Here is a 22,899-nt window from a genome sequence, read left to right on the forward strand (position 1 = left end):
GTGAAAATTGCACAAAGTCTGAAACCAGACAAAATAGTTTTTTCCAACAGAATGATGACGCACATCAAAGTTGGTTTTGAAATAGAAGCAGGCGAATATCAGGGAAAACCAAACAATTTACCAGGAAACCAATCAATTTAAAAGAGCTCTGCTATGTCTGATAAGAAGCTTGATAAAATAGTAGTTTGCGAATGGACAAAAAAAAGAGGAGTGTGGTTTCTCTGCATCTTGCTTAGTGACATTTAGTGACCAAATATGGTCGGGTTGCATGTATATGTTATATACATGGTTTTAACTTGTGTGGATGATGCAAAATCCACACAAAATTTAAACATGTGCATCTGATTGTTAAAATTCACTGAAGTTTAAACATCATTCCACCCTGGAACATGTGTGCATAAACATATCATTGCAAGCCCCAAATTAATATGAGATACCTGTTCATGATGAGTGCTTACTTATAAACTTTTGACCTTTACTGTGTGCATTTAAATTTTGAGGATATGCACACAGAAGGCAAAGAAAACTCTAAAAAAGAAAAAAAAAAAAAAAGCTCTACGCACAAAACAAATAAATGGTTCTGAATATAGTAGAGATGGTGTGGGGGCAGAGAGCGTCATTAAAAGGCCACCATCTGACTTTCCCTATTGTACAATAATTATCCTGCTGCCTGCCCTGCTTTACAGAAAGCTGAGGTTTCTGCAGTGTTTTTCTGAGAGGTTGCTGAATGGAGGTGGGAGATCACTGTAAAAGCAAAAACTGTGCAGGAGGTAAAAACCAGGACGGCTCATCAAAATTCCTTTTCTGAATTAGAATATTTATGATTTTGTTTTTAAAAAGTCTTACTACACATCATATAGTGAATCTTGCGGGGGTCCATTTTAGTACTTGAGATACTTGAGATAAACTTGAGATAACAGAAGGCTTAAAAACAAAGCCTGACCTGTCTCGAGTGAAGATAAAAATTCAACCTGATTTGTTTCGAATTTCCTGCGAAACAGACAGAAACCAGGCCAAGGCCATTGGAAATTGAAAATATCCTCCCACCCGTGTGTTTAGGAACAGGAAGAGCACAAACAATGTCGACCAGACGATTGGAGAGGGAACGTGCAGTCGCACGATCCCTGAACTTGTGCATCCTCTGCTGTCATTGTCCGCCATCGCTCAGGAAAAGCCCGACTCATACAGGCAGCAAGCCGTAAAGCAAATTCTTAGATAGAACTTCAATTGCAGGCGGGAGAAATGAAAGAGGCAATCACTCTGTAGCTTGAGAGATGGACGGAGTGAATTGTGGTAAAAGTGCTTTTTCATCAGTTATTGATTTTTAGTTGCTTTACAGACTCTGCAGCAGGAATCACATTATTAGGGATGGATATCCTGTGTATTGAGATAGAAATAAATCTCTCACACAGTGGAAGGCAGTGTGTCTGCGTGGACCGTACATGTGTGGGTGGTATGGGTGGAATTTGTGGAGCCTGGATGGCACTGCTGAAACAGCACAAGGTTCTTCTGATGGACAGTCCAGGTCAGCAGAATGAAAACACTACATTCCAGCTCTGTGCGCGTCTGTCTGCAACGTTCTGGACAGCTATATGTCACAGCTAATGGACAAGTGCATTTTGGAGCATGCAAGGTCCAACTGCTGTCTGACATCTACACCTCTTGAATCTGTTCACATTTTGACCCCTTGCATCCACAAACACGGTGCATTATTGTCAAGTGGGAGAAAATTGACTGATGGCTTGCTTTTTTTATTCCAAATAAACAAAAATGTGAGAAGTCTACATTACATTAATGTTCAGCCCCTCTCAGTCAATACTTTTAACACCTTTGTGTTGCTACAGTACGTGCATGTCTCTCTTCACACTGAATATTTTTTTTTGTCTATTGATCTTTGCAAAATAGCTGAAGCCCAGCTAAGGCTGGGTTGGAAGAAGACCATCTGGAAACAGCTATGTTTTCTAGTTTTATCGAATATTCCCATTTTGATTTCAGCATGACTGGGCCATTCTAAAACATAAATATGCTTTGATCGGAACCTCTGATGGCTGCCGTTACAGCCATACCAATGTAGTAAAGTTACACCAAAAACCACAATACAGAATTAAACATCACACTAAGTGTTATGTCTAAAGAAATCAAGACATAAGTGTAATTTACAGAGTAACACATAATTTGTTTTGGTTTAGATTTCATTTATTTACAAGACTGCATTCTAAAAAACAGCATGCACTATTTAGTTTACCTTGTTATGTGTGTCTGACTTGACTTAATCTTTTTGTTTTATGAGTTGCCCTTGGCTGGTGCACTAAGATATGAAAAAGGATCCTATCAGGAGAGGGTGGGAAGGGGATTTGCTCATGTTAGTTAGTTTCTGAAGAGTTTTATATTCCCCAGATTTCATTTGGAAGAATTATAGTAAAGGGGGGGAAATGATGTATGATTTACCTTGCGCTTCACAACTCTGCATTGCTCTATTACAAAAAGCCCAATAAAACACAGACGTTTGTTGCTGTAGCCGTAGCGTGACGAAATGTGAAAAGGCCATGAGTGACAGCGAGGTCCACATAATGTGTATATCTCTGAACACATAAGAAGTTAATCTGCCTGTCACATAAATACCTGTGGGTTAACTTTTGAGATACATATGGTAAGCCTGCTCAAATGATCACAAGGGAGAACGTAAGCTTCAGAGCTTCAAAGGAATGACTGCAAGGGAAAAATCAAACAAAATCTTCCAACAGGTCCCAGTGTTCAGTGGTTAGGAAGTTTAATGCACTGACAATCTGACTAAACAGTGTTGAGAGAAGAGATGGTGATAAAAATCAAAAAATAGCCCTCAAAGAAGCAGACTCCCTTTGCAATTATAAGAGATTGAGGGGGATCAACGGTGAACCATCAGGCTTCACACATACACACCGACTCACACACGCAGACATAGAAAAGGACACACACATAAGACTAGTGTGTGTGCAGTACAGAGTCTCTGTTGAGCAGGAGGTGGATAGATCTTAGCCTTTGCCTGTTGCTGCCCACTGCAGAAACAATTGTACACAAAACAGACACCCACCGCTCTCCGTCTAATCTCTGCTGTGGCTGCTCAGGCATGCAATGCAACAAATGTTTTCAGGTTCCACTGCTAAATCAGTAATGATTTCCTTTGGTCTCCCTCATGCTTTTGCTGAGATTAATGCAGTCAGAACAGAGAGAAGAAAAATTATATTTAGTTGCATGCATTTCATTTGCAAACAATCAGTTTGGTAAATTAACTAAGAAACGGCGCAAATGAGCTGTGGATACACCAAGCATGTGACAATTGACATTGGTGTCAACTAAAAAAAAACCTGTGACATGTAATCTTAGAAAATAGAGGCTAGTAGACCCACATCTAATTGTTGAAACTTCTCCCCATCAGAGTCAGTGTACGTTGTGTCAGCACAATGTCTTATTCTTGAATTGTTAAGCAGTATAATTCTAAGAGTCAAATTTCAAACTAGAGCAACTGATTATAAGAGTCTTGTCTTTAAACCATTTCCCTTCCTTCCACTTAAATCTGAACAAATTCTCTAGAATGACATTGTTTGGGTTTTTTAAAGAACTTAAGAAAACTAACAGTACTTTCTTCTGAACCCCTAAGGATAAAATTACTAGTTACCATGATAAACATTTCTGACAGTTGAAATTAAATCATCATTAAAACTTATTTTAGTGCAGATTGCAAAATAATAATAATAATAATAATAATAATAATAATAATAATAATAATAATAATAATAATACATCCAAATGTTTTGTACGCAATGCAAAAAAAAAAGGTTTATTTTTTTTCCAAAATTTTTTATTATGCATTCTATGAAAACATTTTGAAGTTTATCAAAATCTGTGGAATAATTGCAAATTAGATCAGAAGTTTGAGAATGTGGTCAACATCGTCCAAATGTTGGTCCAGCAATCTATTTCCTAAACAAACTAGGGGGTTTAAATAATAATTCATGCAGACTGAAGATAGCAACTATTTGGTAAATTGGTTCAACCTTCTTCCTGTATTCTCACCATAGTAGACACAGTTACCAGACATTTTTAATTAAAAATTAAGCTAGAAACACAAGAAACATCTCTAATAACTCCTATTTAGCAAGCCTCGCTACAAGGTCAAGCATGTTTGTTTACTTCTTATGCCTCCTGCCAAACATACAGATGGCTGAAGTAAATCTAATTAGCAAAAATGGCTAAACGAAAGCTCTTTGAGTGGCATAGTTTTTGGTGAGGTTTTCTGATAAATAAACTAGGCCAAAATCACCATCTGCATCTGCACATTTGAAAGAACAGATCTGGAAGGGTGTAGGATCATGAAAATACTGACCAAAGCAACAAACATAAATGATCCACTCATTCCATCAACAGAAAGGGCTGTAGAGATTAGCAGAATCATCCAGAAAAATAAGTCTAAAATATACTTTTTTTCTTTCTGGGAAAGCTAAAGATAAACAACATGAGCCCTATTCTGAAGGGGAGTTCACATCGATTCCACCAAAAACCACAGAATGAAACTGCAAACTTCCCAGTTTTGCTCTATTTTCAGATGCACTGTTACTGAAGAAACTACCCTTAAATGGGCTGAGATCAGGTTCATCTTGGTGTGCTTCAGTGGAACTCATCCAACGCGTTTTAACGGCAAAGACTGATAAGGATCAAGCAATGTTCCACAGCACTCATATCCAGCCGCTCAAACAGATCTGCCATCACTTCAACCCACAAAACCAAATCACCCTTTTATAAGTCAAAGATTACAACTCTGAGAGAACCTCATTAGTCGGCTCATAATATGTCCACTTCCATCTTGTAACCACAGAAGAAATTGCACAGAGATGAGGTCTTTTAAGTCTTGTCTTAAATTGAAGGGTGAATGGAGCATAATGAAGTTGTGCTTTACAATAAAAAGTCACATTATTCCAAAGGCAAAAATCTAAATCCAGATTATAGTTTTAAAATGCACACAGGAAAAATATCTCAAATTAGGTTATGGAAAAAATATAATCTGAGTGGCTGGCCACAATGATCTATTGCATTTAAAAGGAAATTGGGGTTTAATAATGAACAATATTTTCTGTTTGTCTTTTTCTTTGTTTTGTATTTGTTCACAAACATAATGTGCCACACATGCATCTTTCACTCTGATGTTATATATATATATATATACATATATAAAAACATAAGCAAAGTTTGTAAGCATTGTAATATTGTCCCAACTTAGAAAATTTGCAGTGGCAGTGTCTTGTTGTGAAGTGTTTAGGTCCAGATGGAATGGTGCACTTTTTAAAATGGATGCCATCAAGAGGAAAGAACCTAACGTGAAAATAATGGCACAACGTCTCAGTATATTAGTCATGAAAAATGACCTTCATAAGATTTCCATCACACAGTCCTGATTTCAGTCCAGTAGAAAATTTGTTAGCAGAGCTGAAAATGTGCGTGACCAAGACTGCCAACAAACCTGCCTAAGTTACAGTAGTTTTGTTGGGACAAATGGACCAAAACTCCAGAAACCTACTGTGGGAAGTTTGTAACAAGACACTCACACAAGTTTTTCAATTTAGAAGGCAATTCTACCAAATACAACATAAACCTCTGAACTCAAAGAGAAAAAGACTCTAAAAATCTCTCTCTTGGTGTTCTGACTTAAACCACTTAGAAATAATTTGGGTAAATGAGAGAAAATATCATGGTTTATGTCATCCACTGTATCTAAATATTTGGTTTTAACTGGATAATAAATCTCCAGTGGCTTAAACTGAGGTTTATAACAAGCATATAATTTAGTCTGAAATAATTCACAAGTTGAGACAGAACTCTCCATTGCCCCAATTAAAAAATGTAGTCAGTTTGGGCTGGATTTCAGTTCAGTGCAAAACCATTTGTTCTCAACTCTTCTGAGTGATGACCTTGTTCAGAGCAGGAGACAGTGGTTTATCAACTGCCCCCTTCCCCACCTCCCTTTGCAGTAAGACAGTTAATCAGTGTTCCTTTATTATTTTGGGACACACAAACTCTGTCTCTCAACAGCTTTATCTTAGAAATCCTGCGCAAAGGCAGCTGAGGGACATATTAGAATACAGGGTAAGAGGGAACGCAGCATTTTAACCTTGATGTGCAATGCACTGTGTTTTATGTTTAACTCTGCAGATGGGTGATTACTGAAGGTAAAGTTTCCTTCAGGCACTAACAGAACATTAGTGAACTATATCAATTAAAGCTTTTTATCCCGAACATCATACAAGGTAGTGTGTGGATGGAAATGTACTTTTGGGATTTCTCAGCCTTTTAAAAAGCTTAATCTTACTCAGCTCTAAGAAGAACCTAACAACAGAAGGATGAATCCCACACACACACAAGAAGGAGAAATTGAAAATCCTGCAGGCAACCAGAAAGGTTCAAATGTGCAAAGAACAAAAAGTTGAAGAAGTGAGGAGAATGTGGGAAATCGGGTTGCAAGGCACCTGTTCTGACAAGTCCTAACAAGCAACTGAGGCTATGAATACTCAAATATGTTCTTCATCAAGTTCCCACTGACACATTGTGCTGTGTCTGTTTCCTACTGTCAGTGTCTTAAGTGTAGTCTTACTCAAGACTTGGGGCTTTTTCCAGAGCCAGAGTACAATATCTGTGCTACACTAATGATCAAGCATAGACTGTTCAAAATTATGAAGTTAAACCAAAGTTTTAGGCATTTTTAGCAAGGACAACAAGAAAGTCTACCATGAAGTGGAAATGTACTGGGTGCGCTGGGATAGTTCCCAATATCAAGGCTCTTTAGTTATTGGTAACCTATGGTTCTTCTAATGAAGTGTCAAAGAAAGTGGCTGTAGTACAATAACTTTTCCTACACTTTGACCTTACAGGAAAGACAAACTCCAGTTTTTGGAAATGTCTCTAGAATTGATTAACACAATTCCATAGAAACTAAAGTTGCGCTACCCATCACTTTTCTTAAGGCAATGCTGTTTTGAAGCAATAGTTGACAGGCTGTGAGAGTTATGTGTGTTAAGCAACTGTTGACAGTCCCTATTTGACTACTTACCCAGCTAATATTATCTTCTTATACTCCCAATGAAACAAGGTCTTGGACAGTGAGTGGGCAGAAATTAAGTTTGAAAGACACAGCAACTTCCTACAACAAAAATCAGTATCTAAAAACCATTCAGCACGACTGATACTTCTACCAAACTTTGTTCAGCCATGATAAGGGCTGGTAGAAGCAGCAATCACTGTCTCATTGTTCTCCATCTTTCTCTCTCTCTGAACTCAGCTCTAATAATAAGGGCATTAACAGACAACATGCTGTCTGATATTTCTGTTGGACTTCTTTGACTTGATTCTAATGAAGCAACAAGTTGTGCAATTTGTCATATTGTATAATGCAGCATAACAGTAATTACTATCTTAACTAACCCTGAAAATCCCATGGCAGTTCATTCCTGCTGTTATGCAACATCTGAATAAATTCGCATTTGTGAATTTATGCAATTCACAAAAGTGTACAAGGTCATTATAAGAAAACTACATCTTAAATCTATTTTTACGCACAAAAAAATTGCATGATCACAAAAACACCAAATAAGATTCATAGTGAAGCTGGTGCAGTTGGAGTGGCATAAATAAGGCTTGTATTGACTGCTTTTGGCTTTTTGAGCAACTTTAGAATCTTTAGTGGCAAACCTGCAGAGTATCTGTCCATTTTTATCCAGGGAGATGGCTGCAATTTATCTGTTCAAGCTTTGCTGTGGTTTAATCGCTCAGCAAGCAATTTTACAAAGACCAAACTACAGGAATTAGAAGCATGTTTTGACAGGTGGTAGTCCTAAAGAGAAACAGAATAACATTAGGCAAACGCGCAGAAATGAAAACTATCTTGTTTGGTGGGAATATTAATGCAGATTTGCTTCAGGCTCTATTTATACACAATCTAAGCATAGAAGAGAAATGAAGCATTACCTAAACTAGAGTGAACACAGCCTGCTCAAACTCATCTATGATTTAAGGTTTTTTTTAAATTTTATGAGGATGTTTTTACTGCTGTACTTTTTGGACTTTAAAGGAAAATCTATATGGCATGTTTTGGCTTGCTCCAGTCTGTGTGCAGGATTAATGTGTCTGTGTTTGCATTTCAAACAGGTTTGGAAAGGTATGCACAACCGGTGTAATCCACTCTCAGTTCATTTTTGCCTATTGTCAAAAAGTCAAAAGACTGTGAGGTTTCTGCGCCTCAGAGCCCTGGACATAATGACACACATTTTTCCAGATAATATCCAGGTTGAATCTAATTTGATTCATGGATGAAACAAAACAACATTACACAAACAACATTCACTACTGATTTCATATAATGCCACTTAAGCACCAATTCCCTATATTTAAAAAAAAAACTTCAAAGTAAAATTACTAGTTGAGTAACCAGCTCTCAAGTTGATTCATCTTCCCATAATTTCATAAGTGAAACAAACAAAATTCCTTCTAAATATTGAGTTTGAAGTAAAAGTACTTTAAACTTAAATAGTTTAAAATACACTTTGGTCTCTCTTACAAGACAAGAAAGACAACTGCAAGTCACTAAAGACTCTGAGGCTGTTGATGTGACTGGATAGAAGAAATAAGGTGAGAAATTGATGCTACTTGGTAGCACACGCATCTTGAAGTTGGTACCACAGATATAGGCTGGAAAATCTAAATCTTTAAAACATAATCTAACTTAGTGTTTCTGGCACAGTCCTAAAATAGCTGTCCTTTGGAGAAGAACAACATTTCTATGTTCATCACTAGTTCACCATTTCTTATAGCACAAGTTTGTCATCAACATTGCAGTGTTTCTCCGCTAAGCTAAAGTTTACATCATAAAGCTTTAACCAGTTGGTGCCAACATGTGAAAGTGCCCGGAGAAGTAATTCTAAGCTGTTGTTTCGAGTCCCAGATTCCCAGAGAGGTTATGTAAAGCCCCTCACCTGTAATAAAAACATGTCATATGTGAGATTGTTGGAGAAGAAAACAAATCATCAGCATGATAAAAGCTTGCAAGCTAGATCGACTGTTTCATTCTGGTTCATACGTTGATTTTTTTGGATCAGGTGAGTCAACTGGGATAACTTTCAAACAACTATGACACCTGGAAACCGAAGTGAGACACCATCTTTGATTTCTGTTTCACAACTAACAGTGACACAAAATTCACAGGTGTTTGGACTGAGCAGTAAATTGGTCACGCTGTTGACTTGATGTAACTCTATTTGGAAACAGATTTTGGGGTGAACAAAACGGCACCAAACACAACAGATTCTACTGATTCTAGATCCTTAATATCCACCATCAGAGTTATATAGCTGCTGAGATCAGCTAAAACAGATGGGGCAAAAACCTGCTAGAATTCACAACTCTAAGGAGGAGTTTACTTTATCCACAAACTCAAGATGAGATCACATATTGTGGAATAGGTAAGGGGACTTTATAAAAGCTCTCTCAACAAATATTAAACTAACAATTTAAGCTCGACAGCTTATAACAGACTTTTTATTTTTGAAGAAAAGAAGTAGTTATTTAGATGGCCTGCTGTTGTGCCAGAATCGACTAATAAATACTTATCTTCTATAGAAAAGCATCACATTTTGGACTGTAGGTGCCTTTCTGAATTTGATCTTTAATGTTTTTAGTGGACAAAATGATTTGCGATGTGAATAACACCCAGCACGAATAGAGCTAGACTTACAGAGCTCTAGCAAAGCAGGGAGAATGACTCATTTATTTTAACTGAATGCCCAGGTAGAACAATGTCTGACAGTTGCAAGAGAAATGAAATCAAATGAATTCCACCTCCTCTGATGTAAAACGTCCATATTGCACATGGAAAAAACATCTCTAGCAGTTTGCAGAACAGAAGCTCAGCCACCAAAGAAGCTGACTCATTTCAGCGTGGGGCTTAGATCTTCCTTTGGCACTCTGCACAATTCAGCAGCAGGTGAGTTTCCTCTAAATTAGTTGTAAACTGGCAGAGATATAAGGACATGATTTACCACATAATTGGCCACATAAACCACATCACAGATTAGTTCCGGCTTTGGAAAGATGTGCAACAGTAGACAGCTTCCTGGCACCACTTAGTGCTGGCTATATATTAGTTTCTTTCATCACCAGGACACCAACCCTGCCAAAAAATATATCAAATCCTGCATTAACTGGCATTTTGCTGTCTTTCAGTTAATTCATAGCATAAAATGAAGAAATTAAATTAAAAAAAGACATCCTGAATTTGGTCAGCTATTGTTAAAATGTTGACTGAAGAGAGAGGTAGACTTTAATTGGTGGTTGCTAAAGCGATAATCAGTCCTGCCTGGCAGTAATCTCTTCCTTTTCCACTTAACTTGCAATTACATTTAATATGAAAGGAGCATATCATTTACCATTTTTCATTCTCACAGATTTACATTATTTTTATCATTGATAACTGAAAGCATTTGTGTTGGATGCCAACCAGAAAATTAATGTAATGGCCTTTCTGAACAGTCTATAAAATTTATAAGATGTACAGTTAAGCCAAAAATGATTTCATCATTCTCATTAAATGAGTTTAAAGAGAATAATTAATGGATTAAATGGAAATCCATTCTCCAAAAGATAAAAAGATGATGTACAAAGGGTATCATTATGGGGCAAAAGAAAACATTTTTATTTACATTTGAGCTGCATTTTTCAAACTTTTTATACCCTGGTGGTTCATACGCCAACAGCTGAATCAAATGACTGAATTACCTCTTCAGCATCCCATCAAGTTTGGCAAATGCCTGCATGTCAGTGTAAAACATCTTGTATTGTTTAATAATACTTGTTGCTGTGACTTCTCAAACTTGAAGGTATTCATATGTGGTCTTGTAGTTGAGTTGTGAACTGCCACAACGAACAGCCGCAGGTCCTAGACGAGCGCTTTCCCTTAGCCATGACTTGTCACAACTAGCTGCAGAGAGCTGCTGCTTTAATCCTGCTGTATTGATGAAAACAGCTGTTCTCAAGTAAGCGTAATTAGGATGCTCTACAAAAGTATTGTGTGCTGTGGGAGGGTATATAGCCTTGAATTTTCCTACAGAGTCTCACAATTTCTAATGGATGTCAAGAATTTCAGACATGCTCTATCAGATAAAGTGTAATCAAAGACAAATACTTTTTGGATTTTTTATTTTTTTTTGCCAAAGTCTATGCCACTTTGTAACATTTTGACAAACAAGTCAAAAGAAACATCTTCATGAAATTAAAATGTAGCTTTAAAGGTATACCTGCCTTGTGGATGAATAATTATTGGACTGAACTAGAAAAAAATATTGAACACATCATTGTTAAGAGTCCAAATATCAGCAGTATTGATCTACTAGTTTACTCTAGATCAAACCTGTTCACATGACAGTCCTGTAGCAGTTGACTACAGGAGTTTTTTGATAAAAATTCTAAGCACTTTGAACAAATGTTTGACCAGATTAGAATGAAAAAGTCCTCAAATCAAGGCAACAAATGAATTTTGCCTAAATTCCTTCTTCAACGATATTGCAGTGTAAAATTTTCTTGCAATATATAGGTTCTATAAAGTAATGTCAACAATAACAATCAGAAAACTGAAGATTCAGAACAAAACATCCAAATAAGACCCACTGTTTCCCAGCAGAACTGTTGAAAGCCCAGCAGCTCATCTGGGTCACATGACTTCTCTTTAAAAGTCTTATGAACCATCCTACATCATCACTTTTAAGTAAACAATAAAAACATTTATTTGACCTGCTATAGTAATTTAGTTGTTTGCGCTACTCTGACAAACACTAAATCTTTGTTTGCTTCTCCATTTGCCAATTCACATTGGCCAACACAAATTTTGTCAATAATTATCAGGTTTTCTATAATTGCATGCCATTTAAGTCCAGCTGTGGAAATACTAGCAGTGAGCAATATAATTCTTGCAACAGCTTGCAACTCGATAGGAATTTCTAAAGAACGCTCCTAACCCCTAAAACAGAAATAAACAACAAGAGTAAAATGAAAGAGAATTGCACTATGGTTCATATTTCAGTGATGAGGCATGGCAGATATCTCAGACATGTTTGGGCAGATCAGATGACATCATGCAGAAACATGCAAGTCAGGTGAGCTCTGTGGGATGCAATTTAGTCTATATTAGCACAGCAGACACAGGTTTAAGAGTGACACCTATGCTTTTAAACTGAATGAGTGGGTGTATCCAACATTTTAATAGCAAGTTTTAGTTTCTCTTTCATCATAGTGAAAATTTATAGTCTGAAAAAATGCTTATGATCCCGACAGTCACTGACTGTGGGCAAACTCCTACAATAAAAATAAAAATGTAAAACCTAAAAATGTTGCTATTCAGAATCTTTCTTCAAAACTACATGATTTTAAAACAGAACCAATAGCAATTTACTGAAGTTCAGCTCATATTGGTATCTTCTCCTGTTTGCTTTAACAAAAATACATGCAGAAAATGAAGGAGTATTGACTGAAATCTTTCAATCAATACTCACTTCATAGACCTTCCTAATAAAGTACATAGATATAAACTTGTTTTCATTTACTTTCCCAGCTTCACCTCTAGTCTGCTATGTCTTAAAAATGTCATGGAACTGTGCCTCCTATGCTTGTTTTCTTGCTTCTTTTTAATATGCGGAAAATTAAATTAAAAGTCCAATTAACAAAGTATGTACTGTTTGGTGTATGACCTCCCTGTTTTTGTTCCATTATTCTATGTATACTCTGCCACCTGAGGCCAAATTTCTGCTCGCCAGTAACAGTAACCCAGAAGGGCAGTTTGTTTGTATCCTGTGCACCTTAAGACAAAGAACAACATGTATTTGAAGAGAAAACACTCTTAACCCCCCCAAAAATAAACAAACCTCCCCCTGACCATTTTCATAGTTTTAAACAAGCTAGTAACCACACATTAGTTTGTTTCAGCTTGGAACCACAGTGCAGAGGGACATCTATAAATGTAACACGTCTTATGGTGAAACTGTACATGATTGAGACATATGCCAGAGGTTATGGGACAGTAAGGAATTTTCCTCTTGCTTAAAATTCGGCCTTGATCATGTTGGCCAGCAAAGAGGTGGAGGATTTAATTCCTTCACTACCAGCCACTCTTTTGTCTCCCCTCCTTTATCTTTCAGCTTTTATAATCTATGTGAGCCTTGTCAGACTCTCATTCCCCTCCTGTTCTTTTCATTGCCATTTGAAAAGATAAGACACTTGCTGATTGGTGGTGCTGACAACCACAGTTTCATCTTGCCCTTTTATCTGCCTTTAATAACTATCCCACCCAGTACACGCCCCACTGTGCCCTTTTTGTGCATTAGACAAGATTTTCTAGAGACAGATCAAAAATTAAACTTTACAAATGAGGGCCTCATTGATTGGTTAAATGGTCAATATTTTAAAGAACAATGGCAGACATCTTGAGGGTTATGCAGTGTTTGATTTGTGCTCAGAGATTAAAATTTCCAATTTATAAAAAACGGGTCAGGCTTGAAAATCCAAGGTTAAACACTAATCACAAGATCAAGGATCAAAATGACTTACTCATAAATAAAAAATATTCATAGTTGAAGTTATAACCCGTTAAGATTTGAATTCTGTGTCAAATTTTTGATATTTAGAGGCAGAGGATACCATACCATGTTAGTGAGAGAAGATTCAATCGGGTTTTACTACGGTTTTAAAAACAAAAATACTACAAATTTGATATTTAAACAGTCTTTTCATTTCACATTGAAAAGAATTGGTTAACAAGGCTATTAAACATGTTCAATGACTCCATGACAGACAGAACTGGAAACTCAGAAGAAGAAATATTCAACCTTCCTGTTATAGGTTGACCATCTTTTTCTCTCGCAGTCTGAATGAACGACTAGCATGACTCGATATGCAAGTGTATACAGTTTCCTTTTAAGTAGCTTCTTGCATATCTCTGCTTCTTCTGACTTAATTTTAAATGTCCATGTGATACTGAAGGTATGCATTCTTCAGTCTTCTTCACTCACTACCAGCGTTCACACTGAGGAGTGTTCATTACCTCTGCCTCTTAACATTCAGATATGAGGGGAATTTCCTGCTCGTGAGAATACCAGCCCCTGGTCAAGCTAAAAATCAGCAGACTCCCATCAGCAGTGTTTTAATCAGTGCAACCTTAATCAATCAATCAATCAAACTTTATTTGTATAGCACATTTCAGCAGCAAGGCATTTCAAAGTGCTTTACGTCAAATCAAACACAAAGATTTGTTTGATTTGCAGAGTAACCAAATCTCTGACTTTCAACTGGAACTAGATTATGTCTGGTGTGACATCATTTTGTGATGAGAGTTCCAGGCTAAACAGAAGAGCCTATTAAAATAAAAATCTGTAAAAACCCTATAAGATACAATCTGATGTTTATGAAAACACCAGATCCTTAATGAGATTTTTTTTTCTCTGAAACTGGAGAAGAAACAAACCTTCAAGAGACCAATTACCATCTGAGAGCCAAATTAAACTGGAAGGTGAGTAACACCTCCTGAATGGGGCTTTAAGTACCTCAGTTCTTCAGTTTGACAGAAAGAGAAGCCACCTCAGCAGCCCCTGCTGATATTTCTTGCTTGTGAAGATCAGTATGCACAGCTGGAAGCTAAGCAGCTCTGGCTGCATAAAGTCAAACAGATCTGGTACAGCTGTGTCTAAAAGTAAGAAGTTTTGTATTTCACAGAATTTGTTGAGTCAGAATGAGGAGGGAAAAAAAAGCTGTGTGGTTAAACTTACTGGCCTTATTTGACATCTTAATTTGAATGGAATGGGTTTGTTTTGGGGGGTGTTGCAAGATGCAGCTGCAACTATGGCTCTTCAGCCAATAACAACAGAGCAAATATGTCAAACTATTGCTTAATAGAATCTAAACTCCATGCAGAATTTAATGACAGAAAACTGATTTCAACCAGAATCATTAGAGACAGGTATATATTGTGATAAGTAAGTAATTGTAAACATAAAGTAAATATGTCATCTAGCAGAACTGCTGTTTAAGCATTCCAATTGTTAATTTAGTTGCTGTACGAGACTAACAATTGATACAGTTTGCCAACTACTGAACAATGTGCCGATGTGGTCAGTTTCTCTGTTTTCCTTAATTCCGTTTTTATAAATGTAATTTACAAGTTTATGGTAACATCTTGCTCCTCAAAAATGAGCTTTCACACACATCTGCCTCTGATTACATCACATAAAGCATAAATCATCTGCTCAGTAATAAAAGCAATATTTTTTTTACTTTTCAATTTCACATTATACTTGAGTACAAATCCCACAAGTATAGAGGTATAGCACAAAATTTTATGCGAGGGAAATAAGCACGGAAACAAATCCGATTGAAAAATGTAAGCAGGAACATACGCAGAAAACAATCAATGTCACTTTCATTATTCACAGCATTTATCATCATGGGTAAGAGGGCAATGAGAGTCAAACACTTTCTCAAATACAAGGATGAACTCATTCATCTCAATCACTTCATAATGCGTCATAATCTATCCAAAGTTGCATGTCCTCCATACAGTTTACTAATGCCAGCTGAACTGCTTGCACCTCTTGTGATGTCATGAACCCAAATACATATGCAGCAGAATTTGCTGTTCTTAACCAATTTTAAAACTTTGTGCAGGCTAATGTTAAGTACTACAATCGTTATCCATACTTCAACTCACATGTTGATGTTTTCTTGACACTCACATGTTGATGTTTTCTTGACAGGGTACTTTTACTTTTAATAATGACAAAAAAATACAATCGTGATTGGTATCTTTAACTGAGGTCAGACAAGTCAACAGCTGCTGGGGCGGTCCAGACGTGGCTAGGCTCACTTCCACCATCTGGCCCAGACTCAAAAGGTGTCAGTCGAGCAAGTACGCCGAACTTACTAGGACAAATTCATGCAAAAATGTTTCCAAAGCCGAGCCAAAGTGCACTCACCTGTTTAAGCTTTGCGTCTTGGGAAAAAAAAACAGACCAAGTTTAAAAATAAAAATAATAAAACGCCAATCGTTAAAAAGTAAAGGGGATAATTATCCTCCTTCCACGACTCTTCCTTTTGTGTCTCCAAAACGAAGAGGAAAAACACGAGTCAAAACACCTGAGAAGGCTCGGCTTTCTTCGCTCCGCTGCGCAGCCACACGTTAGTCACATTGAAAACAGCAGGACGTGGCGACGTCAGACGTTCAAACTTTCTTTAAAGTCCTTCGAAGTTAGCCTAAGGCTGAGAGCCACAGCCTGAGTGGAAAAGGTAATAAAGTCCTCGGTCTTGCAGCGTCTTTATAGTCCGTGAGTGAGGAGGAAAGAGGTCGATGTGAGCCGCACGGTTACCTGACTCCTGTCATTACGACGAGGCCAGCCCTCCTCACACTGCAGCGGCAGCCTCATGTTTCCTGTTATTTTCCCTCTGAATGGCAGCGGAATAGACAGGCTCACACGGACTGGGCTTCCCTCTGAGATGCATCACTTAACACGAACTTTCATCCTGAGACTTACAGCCTTTTTACATAGCAGTTTAAACTAACATAATATTTACTCTAACCTGCATCTCTCAGTTGGTGTAAAAACAATTTAGTTTATAATTACATTAGTGCAGTAACAATTATGACCCTAAGTTCTTAGAAGTAGTGAATTCATATTTAAAGACAAACATGCATCTTCACATTTTTTGTTGCAGCATAAGCAGATTAAAGCGGACTCAGAAAAACTGGTGCACGTTGTCATATTCTGAATGTTACATTGGTCTGTGTAAAACGTCAGTAAGGCAGCTGAAAATGCAGCACATTCAAAATGCTGCTGCAAGAATCCTGGCCAACAGTGATACAAATGTAGCCACACACCACTTTATAAATCATTGGTCAATAGGCCCAAAGAAGATTTCTTACCTAGGACCTAACTCAGTGTTTCCGTGACCAGAACCAAACAAGCTGAGGCAAGTTTCTATAGGCTCTTCAGCTTTAGAACACACTTCATGAAAACCAGAGATGTTGCAGAAACTGTTGGCTCCTTTAAATCAGGACTGAATATAGTTCTCTACTAAAACTTTTAATACAGTGTTCAATCATTAGTGGAGTTTGAGAATGAAGATTTCTTCAGGCTTTTTAACCAGTCTCATAAATCTACATTTTAACTTTTGTTTCTTTTATGCAGTTATTTAGGTGTTTGACATATTTAGATCTCTTAAACACTTGAAAGGTTTGTCTCTCTGCTTTGATGTCTTGTAAAGCACTTTGGATTGCCTTATGAATATAGCTACACAAATAAACATATTAAAAAAAGAAAAAAATGTTACAACATACAATATAATGGCTACCAACACTGAACATAAATCTTAAAATTATGCCACAATTTCAGAGTTGTCGACAGATTCTCCCTCTTGAGTTGTTGATCTGTGCAGCTCCTCCAGAGTTCCATCTTGGCTGCTTCTCTGATTAATGCTCTGATTGCTCTGCCTGTTAGTTTAGGTGAACTCCTTTTACTTTTTACTTTTTAATAACTTCTGACCCCTAGTTGTTGCAGGTGTTGTCTGTTACATTAAATACAGATAAAATGCAATAAAGCTTGTAAGTACAGCAGGAGCTAAAGATAAAGGGATAAGAGCATTTTGCAATGCATAGTAAGATTTTCTTCCATTCGTTTCACTTGGATTGAATAATAGCAGCACTGAGAACAGTGGAATAATTGCCAGGGACAGTAAAGTGAAAGAGCAAGCAGTAGTAGGATGATTAGGTGCCATTCTGTAATAAAACTTTACGAGTTCTTTAGATTGTTGTTATGATGATGTGTGCTATCAATGCAGTTCATGTTTTGCTTATTATTTTATAAGATGAGATTAAGCAATAGACTTTGAATAAACCTCCAAGGCAACACTGCCGTATAAGTGACTTTTATGACTGCATGAAGCAATGCGTTTGTTTAATATCCTTATTAAACTCGTGATTGTGTGAGAAATTTTGCAGCATGTCAAATATGAAAAGCAAAATTCTTCTGTTTATTTATTCTTCATATTTTGTTTTGGCTGCAGGCAGAAAGACAAGAGATTCAGGAAAAGTAGTTAACAGCTTTGTCTGGACCTCTGCTCCAATTGTGCTTTTTTGGAGGTAATTCAGAGCGGGAAACGTTCTGCCGGAGATGTGCTCTTACGCCTGGAAATGCAAGACGGGGAGTGTGATGGAACGTCAGTTGATAAAGACCAAGAGTCAGGTCGGGTCATGATGGAACAGGTTTGTTGTGCAAAAGCTGCTGCTGACAGTGTGCTGTTTTCTTTACAGCGCAGTGAGAATAGCAGTTTACTGATGACTGTTATTCTGCTGATAAATACTATGTGTCTGAACAAGCACCATGCAGGTCAAAAGAAAAGCACAAGCAGCAAAATTTCCCTTCACATTGACTCATAGTTGGAGAAGAAAGGCTGACATACGCCTACTCGCACATTGTTTTGCTAACTGAGAGCCATTTTAGGTACAGCCCTTAAATTCACTGGAGATAGTTCAGAGGTGATTGCAGATATTTCACCTCTATTGGCTATATATATCTATATATATCTCTCTATATATATATATATATATAGATATATAAGTACAGCAGGAGCTGTATATATATATATATATATATATATATATATATATATATATATATATCTATATAGATATATATATATATATAATATTTATTTATTTTCTATAAAAAGCTGTAGAAAAAGTTAGAACCCAGATTTTTTTGGATTTCTATTTGATAAAAATATAATTGTTTGACTCATCAGAACATGTGGAAAAATCCTAGGAAAGTCTTGTCATGTCCAATACCTTGCAAAAATATCTATTTTCCTTAACTTGTGAAGGTCATTGGTTGGACTGGATTTTGCTTAGAGGTAACATCTTTTAGATTTATTTGGAAGAAATTTACTTTTCTTAACTTTAATGTAAAAACCAACAGTAACTTGTATGAATTCAGGTTCCAGACTGTTCAGTTCCCTCTCATAAACAGGCAAAGTTTCTTCATCCCAAACGGTTTATTTTAAGTTAATTGAAGCCTTTTCAAAACACCTACATATAATCTTCACATCCTCAGGTGATTACAGCCTAAGATGGACTGCAATGTTTACTCAGACTGGTTGCAAAAGGATAATTTTTCTTTTGATTTAGGTTATTTATTGTTAAACCGGCTGTTAAGAAAATTTTTACCTTTTGTCACATTACACATAGGGCGACCATTAAGAGGTTAGTAGGCTCTTCCTTCTGTCCATGAATCATAGGATGATGGGGGAAACTGTGTGCCATGTCTCAATAAAAAAAAAAAAAAAAAAACTGGGTCGATCTATTTTAATATATCTTTTACTACAGCTTACTCATATTTCATTTATATTACACTATGCTTGAGCCTCATTTTTTCATCATGAACAGCTTTTTTGTTTTAATTTGGCCAAATGTAGAGTGTGAACCCTTAAAATACCAAAGAAAAAAAGTTCTTTAGAGATGTTCAGTATTTAAGGCACATGGAACACAGCTTAGCTGACCTGCGCTGTGTCTACTTTTATAATCCCATTTAGCTGAAAATCTGATTAATTCTTTATGTCTGAAAGTCCCAAGCTTGGCAATTTGAAGCTAAAATGTCCTTGGCTGTGATCCACAGTGATAGTATCTGAAATGAGCACATCCAAAGACTCGGCCTACTTCTGATTCCCCAAGACAAGGGAGAGTCTTTACATGAGCAGCCAGCCGGTGGGAGTACACAGGCACATATCTCACTGTATTATCCTTACAACATGGAAATAATCCCTGTGTGTGTGTGTGTTGTGTTTACAAAGGGAGGCATTTGGAAGTATACCAACCTTTCCTCTACAATGTGGTCTATGGGCTTTTGTGCTGGAGTATTCATGTGTACAAGTACCAGCACCTTCTGAACACCGCTCTTTGTCTGCAGAGGTTTGCACATGCAGCGTGCCGTTAAGAGTCCCGTTTGTGTTCATGTGAATGCAGCACACACAGGAGGACAAACCTGCTGGAGTGGATTCAAGGGGCTTTTATTTAGAGACAATGTTATTTATGTCATCACTGTTTCTTAACAGTGATAGGTTTAATGTTATATTGTGCTGTAAAAAAGCTTCTGCCCCCATACGGATATTTTTTTACTTTTTTCCCCTCAAATGTTTCAGGTCAACAAACAAATCTTATCTAAAATAAGCTGAGTAAATTCAAAATGCAGATTTAAATTGTTTTAGTTATACATTGATTAGTTGGGAGAGGAGTCATGTGTTAAAACGTAACAGTTTTGACAAGTACTCATTGCATCATCTGGGGACAATAACAAAAATGCCCAGACAGTAATTATCCAATAGGGTAGAACTTATGTACATAGGGCCACTTTCTTCTTTGGGGCAGGCAATGTGTATTGAACAACAATGTACACTGTAAAAACAATGCAAGCTGGATGTATTTGATTTGGACAATATTCTCTGCCGATGGCTTTGATATTAAAAATGTAATATGCAGCAAAACTGAATTTGGTAGGTCATTTCTCAGATCCTTTGTTCAGATTTTTTTTTTTTTTTAATTACACATTTTTTGTGATTTGGGCTAACAAGAAAGCATGAAGTCATTGCTATTGGCAAAAAGGGGGGAAATAGATGGAAAGTATGAAGCCATTAAAAAATTTACATATGTAGAAGAAAAAAAGCAAAAGATATACCTGCCACCTTTTGTTTTATGACCCAAAACAAAATGTGGTATTTTTGCATTAATTTAAGACAATCTGTGACTTAAAGGCTTCATACTCTATTCAAACACACATTGAGAAATAAAACATTTTCTTTTTTGTTCAGCACTGGTTCTTGATGTGGATCACAACAAGCAGAACTGCTACCATAGATAGGGGCGACAGAATTACAGCTGTGTGGAAACCATTCCCAGGGGAGAACAGGTGTATTCCATGAGGACGTTTGGTGAATCCAACCCCCTGCTGCATTAGACTTGTTTCAGTATTTGAAGTTTGCTTATGTGCACAGAGCCTCTCTATTATTTTGTCCTTAACTCTTTTGTCCAGAACTCTTCTCTTTTTGTTTCTTTTAACAAATAGAACCATTATTCGTAGAACCATCATACTTCGCCTTATAAGTAGTACGACCAGAAATACATATTCAAAACTATTTGTTGCTCATTCTTTACTCATGCAAGGTAGAGAAAAGCTGCATACCTGCAGAGCTTGAGTTAAAGCAATGGTCTTAATAAGGTAAATGGGATAGACAGATATTAATGAAGCTAATTAACACCATGCAGTCATTTCTATGAGCTTTCAACAACTGGGTGGTGTTTTCACATTTGTGGAAAGTTGGAAAGTAGACATTACTTATTATGTCTTCTTCTTCTCCTTCCACTTCAGATAGCAGTGAAAGAGGATAATTAGATGAAGTTTTATTTTGACCGAGTTCTGTGTGTGTGTGTGGGGGGGCTGCATGTGTGAGCGTTTCTCATCCAGGCTTCTGAACTCAGTGATTTGCCTGCAACGCCACTTATCACCAGCGCTTGTCTCATCTGCATTGTCTGTGTGCTTTTAAATGTGTGGGTATTTCTACATATACACGTTCCCCCATTTGATATTACTGTTCTTGAATGCAGCAGGTTTCCATGGGAACTATGACATCAGTGACACCACGTGATTTTATCCATAATGCCTGGGTGGGAGAGAAAAGCCACTTTGCCATGAGTGGTCCACGATCCCTCTCCAGCTGTTAGTGATTTGTTTGAGTGGAGAAGAAGGGTGGGCGGCTGGTTCCTTACATTGTAGGAAACTGTGACGGGTTTTGAAATTTTGTTTAATCAAGAACAATACCAGACATGGTCCCATTTCTGAGCTTTTATCTTTCTCAACGACGTTGTCTGATAATAAGTTTCAAAGAGACTGAACTGTCATAAATGTTGGGGAGGTAACGTTGACTTTCCAAGAGTGATAAATATTGACACAATGTAGTGCACAGTTGTGAAATGGAAGGACAATAATTAATGGTTTGCAATATTTACTGGGCCATTGTAATGCATGAATGTGGTTTGAGCTATGAAATTTCATTGTAGCCGTTGCTGTGTTTTGGCATTTCTGTCCTGCTGGAAGGTGATCCTCTAATCTCAAGTCCTTTGCAGGTTTTCTTCCAGGATTACTGAATTTAACTCCATTTGTCTTCCAAGTTTGATAAGCTTCCCTACCTCAAATGAAAAAAAAAAAAAAAAAAAAAAAAAAAAAAACATTTGTAAAGTGTGACGCTGCCACCCCCTTACTCTACCACTTTGCTGTAGGCATGGTAATTAGGGTGACAGTTTTAGTGCCACACATACACACAGAGGCTGCAGTGTTTTGCATGTATACGTATGAAATGTCTGTTCTAGTCTCATCTTAGTAGAGCACCCCATCTATAACATGTTTACTGCTTCCTGCACATCCTGTGGCTTTATTTTTTATGTTTTCATTGACTTTCTTCTAGTCTTTCTTCCCAACATGGAAGAAAGACAAGACAAAACTGTTCACATGTTTTCCCAGGTGAGCCTTGGATCTATGCAGCTCCTCTAGGGTTACTATTGGTCTTTTGACTGATTCTTTACAATCTCTTTGATTAATGCTCCCCCTGCTTGGTCCTTCTTTTTAGAATCCAGATGGATGGATATGTCTTTGTAACTTTACAGATATACCACAATATTACACTTTTGAAGGATTAATTAATGATCTCTGAAATATTCAATATTGTTTTTTAATTTAACTCTCATTTTAAATTGTTGATTTTATTCAAAGATGGGGTATACAAGGGGATCCCACCCTTTTGAGT

General features: G+C 37.0%; 1 protein-coding gene across 1 annotated transcript in view; it reads right to left on the reverse strand.

Annotated features, from left to right (window-relative positions):
• palm3 (paralemmin 3) overlaps positions 1 to 16,528 on the reverse strand; it is a 35,820-nt gene extending 19,292 nt beyond the window's left edge. The window contains exon 1 of the mRNA XM_044114705.1: positions 16,032 to 16,528. The gene's annotated coding sequence lies outside the window, so the exon portion shown is untranslated. The remainder of the gene's footprint in view (positions 1 to 16,031) is intronic.
• Positions 16,529 to 22,899: the final 6,371 nt, after the last annotated feature.

This window comes from Gambusia affinis, linkage group LG04 (assembly GCF_019740435.1).
Source record: "Gambusia affinis linkage group LG04, SWU_Gaff_1.0, whole genome shotgun sequence".
NCBI lineage: Eukaryota > Metazoa > Chordata > Actinopteri > Cyprinodontiformes > Poeciliidae > Gambusia > Gambusia affinis.